The sequence below is a fragment of the Chinchilla lanigera genome, unplaced genomic scaffold, assembly GCF_000276665.1.
Source record: "Chinchilla lanigera isolate Chin_1 unplaced genomic scaffold, ChiLan1.0 scaffold00011, whole genome shotgun sequence".
Taxonomy (NCBI): domain Eukaryota; kingdom Metazoa; phylum Chordata; class Mammalia; order Rodentia; family Chinchillidae; genus Chinchilla; species Chinchilla lanigera.
In genome coordinates, this window is record NW_004955412.1 from 4,813,638 (window position 1) to 4,821,977 (window position 8,340).

Genomic DNA, 8,340 nt, shown 5'->3' on the forward strand with positions numbered 1-8,340 from the left:
ATGAGCCTTTTGGCGGAGTTTTTGGGGTCTTCTATATAGCATATCATGTCATCTGTGAATAATGACAATTTCACTTCTCCCTTTCCTATCCTTATTCTTTTTATTCCTCTCTCTTGTCTAATTGCTCTAGCCAATATTTCCATAACTATATTGAATAGGAATGGTGACAGTAGACATCCTTGTCTTTCTCCTGATTTTAAAGTGAAAGCTTTCAAATTTTGACCGTTTAGTATGATGTTAGCTGTTGGTTTGTCATAGATGGCTTTGATCAGCTTGAGGTAAAGGCCATCTATTCCTATTTTCTGTAGAGTTTTCAACATGAAGGAGTGTTGGACTTTATCAAAGGCTTTTTCTGCATCAATGGAGATGATCATGTGATTTTTGTCCTTGGCTCTACTGACATGGTGTATTACATTGATTGATTTGTATATATTGAATCATCCCCACATTCCTGGTATGAATCCCACTTGGTCATGGTGTATAATCTTCTTCATAACTTGTTGTATTCTGTTTGCTAGTATTTTGTTGAGAATTTTTGCAACTATATCCATTAGGGAGCTTGCTCTGTTGGGTCTCTTTCTTGGTTGGGTCTTTCTCTGGTTTTGGTAACAGAATAATACCTGCCTCCAGGAATGAGTTGGGGAGAATTCCTTCCCTTTCAATTTCATTAAAGAGTTTGAGAAGAATTGGTGTTAAGTCTTCCCTAAATTGCTTGTAGAATTCAGCTGTGTAATCCATCAGGACCCAGGCTTTTCTTCATTGGCAAGTTTTTAATTACATTCTCAATGTCACCGGCTGACATTGACTTATTCAGGATTTTTATATCTTCTTCATTCAGCTTTGGTAATTCATATGTCCATCTAGAAATCTGTCCATTTTCTCTGTGTTTTCCATCCTATGAGAGTAAAGATTTTCAAAGTAGGTATTGATGATCTTCTGAATTTCCTCAGGATCTGTAGTGATTTCAGCCCTTTTATTTCAGTTTTTTCTTTCCTTTTTTCGATAAGGTTGGCTAGGGGTTTGTCTATTTTATTTATTCTTTCACCCATGAATTCTTTAATGCTTATTTTCCAAGAGTAAAGACACTCACCAACATAACCAGCATACAACTGCCCAGAAATGAAATAACTGTTGATGCAGCAATGCCATGTAATTCACAGGCCCACTGAAGTTTTGCTAACTGTATCAATAACATCTTAACATATTTAATTTTCTTCCATTTTCCTTCAATCAAGATCAGTTCTGCAGCCTTTATCTTTTACAAATTTGATAGGTAAGTTTTGTAATTTGTAGTGACTTCATATTTCTACCTACTCTTCCACATGCAATAATTAAAGTATTAACTTACTGATAGAACATAATATATGTTCTGATACATGTATACAAAAATTATGCAGCAGTTAGATCAGGCTAATTAAAATATTTATCAACTCAAATACTTATCTCTTTGTGATGAAAACATTTTAAACCCACTCTCAGTAATTTTGGAATGCATAATACATTGTACCCCATAGTAGATACAATGATTATCAATTAAAAATAAATTTAAGAAAAGTAAAGAAATAGCCAGCATTATGAAAGAGAATATGAAATAAACTTTTTATCCTAAGGAAAAAGTTATTCATGCACTAATGGAAAAATATTCCAGTTCTCTATATACACTCTTCTCCAGATTAAATACTCTCAACTATTTTAATTACTTCTAATATATCATAATATATATTTTGATTCTCCATATTTACAGCATACATTCTAACTATTCAAAAATCCAGTAGCTGTTATTTAGTATTTGTAGTCTTCAGATAATAAAGATGAATCATAGCAGTCACTCCCTTTACTCCAGGCAGCATGTGCTTAAGCACACCCTAAATTAAATCAGCCACTATATCCCTTTCAGTTTTTAGCAACTGCAGTCAGGAACAATTGATAGCCAGCTTCCAACTTCCAAGTTACTTTTGTATTGAGCCTGTAATCCACTGAACATTTAAATGTTTTCTGTACTTCTCATATTTATTCTCATCACTCATATTCTAGTAAATTTTTTAGATTCAAGTGTACAATGCCTTTCTATTTCTTCAATTTTAATTCCTTGTATGTATTCTTTGTTTAAACCCATAGTGTCTGCAGATTTTGGCATCCAAGGAATCACTATTTCAATGCTGTAATGGTTAAATTGATATTTCACCACCTGTTCTTACCCAAAGTACAGACAGAACCTTAAATGACACACATGGCCACACTTTTGGAGATTTCACTGTGGTGTTGACATGATTTTTTTTGGATTTTTTATTTACATGGATCTTTATGTTCCAGGATTCTGCCATTGAACTCTAGGGAATTGGGGGGGGGGTGCTGCACATCAAGAGAGATGCCACTCGCTCTCTTCATAATTGTGTTAAAGTATCATTCAAACATATACTGATCTTTTCATTCAATAACATATCATAACCCTTTGCCCCACTACTACCTGGTATCCAGGAATACAACTTTAATATTTTATATATCTCCAAAAACTGGTTAGTCACAACCACCTACTATTAACAGTGTCTATATTGCTCTAAAATTCATAGTTTTCTGTCATGAAAAACTACACATTAAAACTTTTGGATGAAAAGGGTTTTCTCATTGAAAAAAAATTTTTCCATGAACCTTGAGACCAGCACTTTATGTGAAGTAGAAACACAAACTTATACATCACTTGATTTCTCTTATATGAGACACCCTGAGTAAAAGTAAAGAGTAAAATAAAAGATGGATCATAAGGAATAGGGAGATAGTTTGTCCTCAACGGGAAAGGGGACCAAGAGATGGAGAATGGGTGGGGAGGGAAGGGATGAGGGATGAAAACAAAGGAATTGAATGTGTTATGTATTCGTACCAACTCCATACAAAGATTGTAAACATTGCATATCACAAACGTACAAAAAAAGAGAAGATCACAAGATGGGTGGAAGAGGGAGGGAGGGAAAGGAAATGGGATGAAAAGAGGAATTAAGGTGTGTTATGTACGTGTACAAACTTCCCACAAAGAATGTAAGTATTATGTACTACACACATATACTAACAAATTAAAAATTTTTTAAAAATTCCTTAGGACAGGCTTCCAGGAATTGTATTTATAGGCCAAAACAGAACTATTTTTTTCTAGTTCTTATAATTTCTTTCCTAAAGTCCTGGGACCAAATTACAATGCCACCAGAAAGGTATGAGTGTACTGCCTGGGCAAAGTTTCCATATCAGATTTTATTCTTATCATTTTATAAGACAGTAAGCATTGTGGAATTTTTTAGAGAACTAACAAGCCACTCTGGTTTATTTCAGTTTTTTGGTAACTGTATTAATTTCATTGAGTCAAGCAGTACACTTTCTGCTTGTAAGGTACAAATGTACGACTTGTTCACACAGAAAAACTGTAGTCAACTGGAATGGTCAAGGTTTTTATTACTCAATGTTTGCTATTGTAAAAGGCCGGGGAAGGGGAAAGAGAAAAGGAGGGAAAAGAGAGAGCAAGGGAGGAAGAGAGGGAGGGAGGAGAGCTCAAGAGCTCCTGGCAGTAAGTACTATTAGTTTTATGCCCATGGGTATGTGGAACAGTTTTATTGATATTCTGTCTGGTTACACCATTCAGGTGTACACATATTCTCATTTAGGATCCAGGGTTAAGGGATTGTCCTTCTCTAGAGCACATTATTTCATGCAAGAGAGAAGAACCGCAAGAGACCAAGCCCTCCCACCCCCCAAAAAACCATTTACATTAAAGTTGCAGTTTAGGATGGGTGTATTGTCGCTCTGCTTGTGGTTTTTTGTCCCAAGCAAGTCACAAGTCAAGGCCTAATTGTGGGCAGAAACTATGCTGTCCAGATAATGCGCGGGTGTGGATGTGGAGACTCAAGAATCCTCAAATGAGGTGAGACAATACTTGGGGGTAGGCCCTAAAACTTTCTTTGCTTGCATGGTGCTCAATCCATGTATTTGCCCATCATAGAATCTGGTACATTGTATTGCCGTAGTCTAGGGGTAAGTTCTCTCCCCTCAGAGGCGCAAAGCTCCTCAGTGGCAGATGCACTCTGTGTACCCTTAGGGAGTATCACAATGTGCAGCACACACAGACTCACCAGATGTGCAGCTAAACTGGGTGCTTTGAGCTGCACTGCTCCTGACAGAAATGATCAGCCTGAGAGTCTTAGAACTGGGAAAAGGTAATATGTTAATGCTTTCTAAAATTACCAGACTCCCTAATGTGCCTTTTTAATATTAGAAAAGGTTACTACTCAAATTTGTTTTTAAATTCACTTCAGGACTACAGGAGACAGGGCAGACTTTTCATTTGGTGAGGTAACAGCACAAGGGGCACATCACCGCTACTCATTCAGCCGCACACTTTCGATTCAATAGGAGCGCCTTGCTCAAGCTGGGCTCTGCGGGAAAAGAGGGTCAACATGTATCAGGCTGACTTCTCCATGCTCAGGGAGAAAAATTAAAAGGTTGCTTGCAAAAGGCAGGAAATTTTCTACTGAAAAATTATTTTTCAAAGGCTTGGGTTCTTGGTGTAAAGCCCAAAGTACACATTGTCACCACTGAAAAAATGACTGGCTAGTTGGGAAGTTTAGAGGGGGAAAAAATGTCAAAAAGTAAAATAAATTAAAACAAAGAGCCCTTACAGTGGGGGCCAATTCATACATTAGGCACAGAAGGATAGTGCTGAGACCCATGGTACTCTCAGCAGCTATAAAAATGGAAATAATTTTAATATTTTTTAAAATCTGAAGGCAGAATTTTGATATATATTCTAGGCTGGCCTGAGACTCAAAGTCCTGCCTCACCCTCCTAAGTGCTAGGGTTGTGTAGTTCTAAGTGATACAACTGTAGAAATTCTTCATATATTACAAGCATCAGTCCGTTTACCAGCACTACGGGATCTATGTATTGTAAGTGTGTTCTCCTAGGTTGTAGTTTACTTTTCCATGTTTTACAATAACTTTTTTGTTAATGAAGTTTACTGATGCATTTTAGGTATACACAATGATCACCTTCATCATAGGGGATTTTTACCTGTATGCACAGAAGATTTAAATTATGATGAAGTTTAATTTATCAGGATTTTTTCTTGCCTATGTCTATTCTAACAATTTTTTATTCATTCCTAAATCACAAAGGCATTCTCCTACGTTTACTTCTGAAAGCCTTATGGACTTTAGCACTTATGTTTAGATCTAAGATCTATCCCAAATTAATTTTGTATATTGTGAAGCAGGGGTCAAGACCTACCTTTTTCTATATGGAGATCCATTTGCATTGACATCATTTTTAAAAAAGGATTTTTCTTTCTCCATTCAATTTTGACAATGATACTTGTGTCGTAAGTCCAGCGATAAACACAAGCCAACTTTTGGGCTCTCTAATTTGTTCCTTTGATCTATTTAATTCTTAAGTAATTATCAGACTGTTCTGATTATTGCAGCTTCCCATGAAGTCTGATACTCATGTAATATTAGTCATCTGAGGTTTTCAAATTTGTTTGGGATATTCTACATCCTTTGAACTATAAAATTTTAAAATTGGCTTATGAATTTCTCCATAGAATCTGGCATATTTCAGATTTAGACGGCATTGAATAGTCTTCTAATATACACATATGTCATCTAGCTCTTTTTTAATTTATCTAAGCAAATTTTTGTGGCATTCAGTGTAGAAGTTTTCAGATCAGTCATTCTAATTACCAAATTTAAGTGTATAAAATTGGTCAAGAAAAAAGAAATTTTAACAATATGCGATATAAGAACCATTGTTGAACTCCTATCATTTTGTATGGTGGAGGTCTGCATCATTTCCAATGTTTTTTTTAATTATTTTTGTTTTTTTTTACTTGTTACTGTCTTTAATTGTTTGATCAGTCTTACATTCTTATGTCTAAAGGACTGAGCAACTTCATTGAAGATAACAGTATATAATATAGCAAGCACTGTAAATCTCTATCATTTTGTCTTGAGGTCATGTATGGCTTTTGTTGTTTTTGCATTGTTTTGATTTTGTCTTCATTGTTGTTTTCTCAGTTTTTTAATTTTTAAAATTAAAAAATTAAAAAAGAAAAGAAGTTTTGTATGACATATTAAATTTATTCCTGTGTTTTAAATGCTAATTCAAAACCTGCAAATAGTTAAGTGTAGAAATGTGAAATAAAGCACAGGAAGAAGGCGCTTATTCAGAGTATGCTAAGATAAAAATATAAGAGACACTTTCTCTCAAAAGGAAGGTTCTTCTACAGAGTATGCTGAATTAGTTTGACAGTCCCTCCCATAGTTTTGCACTAGACTTTGAGGAGCACTGGAAATACAAAGAGACCAGTTTCCTTTAAACTCATTTTCTTTGAAATAAGGAGGGTAGCTGATTTCTTCCTGTTCTCTGCTTATTCATGTAAGAGCAAGACCAAAAAGACAATTTAGACTTCCATTCAAAATCCCTTCTGGGTAACCGTAGGTATTTTTTTCTTCTTGTTTCCAATAAATACTTTCCTAACTTTTTCCTTTTGTCTTCAATTTAAGTCTTCAACTTTGTGAGATTACCAGCTTTGGGTTAGACAAAATTAACTGTCTCAGAAGTGGGGAGCTAGGGGCTGGGGATTTAGCTCAGCTGCACAGCACTTGCCTGGCAAGTGCGACGTCGTGAGTTCCATTTTCGGTACTGAAAAAAAAAAAAACACCAAAAAAAAGAAGTGGGGAGCTACCTGGAACGCACGTGCTCAGTCGGTGCGTGGAGCAGGGGGAACGCCGAGGAGTCTGTGAGCCAAAGGCTCCCATGGACATCTCTCAAGAAGGCTTCCCAGTGCGAGTTCCAACTGGTGGGTTTACAGTACACAAGCGTGAAAGCAGTGATTTACACTGCGATAGAGCTGCGGTCACTGTGACGCGTCTGCACAATTCACGTGGGGGGGTGTGTGTCAATGGGGTGAGCCAGGCAGGTTCTATTTTGCCCGTCCCTGGGAAGGGATGTGGTCACCGGGAGGTGGGTGTGTAAGGCAGGTACCTATGCCCATCACACTGAAGGTCCCGGAGGAAAAGGAAAACTAGAAAGTATGGCAAAGGTGACGAAGTCCTGGTCCTAGCACGGGAAATTTCAGAGTATGTTCAAAATGGATGCTGAGGGAAAATAAAACTACATGAACTTACTACATTATATTATGGATTACAAGTTGGACAGGATACAACAAGTCCATAAACCTTCAAAATAGTATATAAAAGGTGTGTTTGTGTAATTCTGATTTTACTAGCGAGAAAGTCATGGCTTTTAACTATGCTTATAAACCCCCAAAAGATTGTGAATCATCAGATGCAAATACATTTGTTGATTGTGAACATATTAAACTACAAAGTTAACTTATTTTTGTTTAAATCATTAACAATGAAAATACTTGCGAAAGATTATCTACTAAAATGGTTTGTCTTTAATGTCACTAAAGTAAGATGTTGTATCTACTTACCTATGTTATTATGCATCTCAAATTGTTTATGTGGTATTTTTATTTGCAGTGGTTTATAACTCACAAGTATTTTTTTATGTTTTTTTAAATTTTATTTCCAGTATGTGAGTTGAACAGTGTGTTTACTGTAGTTTTAATAATAAGAAAACTGACTTGGGGTTATGTCTAACTCATTTTGCTATTAAGTACTTACGACTCAAACTCAGGTCTATTAACTGCCAAATGAGCCATACATATTCAATACTAATGTGATTTGTCTTTGTATTTTTAACCTATTAATTTTATATTTTTTATTCTTTAGACTATCAGTTTTACACTTTTTATTAAAGATTAATGGGGAAGTAAAAACTACAAGTTTCAGGTGTCCAATTTGACAAATTCTGGCATATATACATCAATCATAGTTCGTAAACACAAGAATCAAGCTCTTAGCAGTCCCTTCCTCCAGTATTATTTCATACTTTCTTCCTGCCCATCCCCAGGCAATCATTTATGTGCTTTCATGACTAAAGACTTGTTTGCATTCCCTAGAGTTTTACACATGAGGTCACACAATGTGCAGTTTTTCTTATGTGCCTTCTTTCTTCATTAATTCAGTACAATTAGCTTAAAATTTATCACTCTATTGATTTTGTGAAAGCATTTCATTCTTTTTTTGCCATTATTCAGTTGACTGAATATACATCAAATAGCTTGCTCATTCTCTTATTGATGGACATTGGTTCCAAGGGTTTGGATATTGTAAATAAAGCTGCTGTAAACAGTTATGTACAAGTCTTTGAATGCAGCTATGTTTTCATTCCTCTTGAGTAAATGTCTAGGACTGGAAAGACTGGGTCATACTCATTATATCATTTTGGTGA

General features: G+C 35.7%; 1 long non-coding RNA gene across 1 annotated transcript in view; it reads right to left on the reverse strand.

The window, feature by feature from the left end:
• The window catches only part of LOC102008204, a 44,818-nt gene extending 37,471 nt beyond the window's left edge, over positions 1–7,347 (reverse strand). Inside the window, exon 1 of the long non-coding RNA XR_001232851.1 lies at positions 6,725–7,347. This is a non-coding gene — a long non-coding RNA (uncharacterized LOC102008204). The remainder of the gene's footprint in view (positions 1–6,724) is intronic.
• Positions 7,348–8,340: the final 993 nt, after the last annotated feature.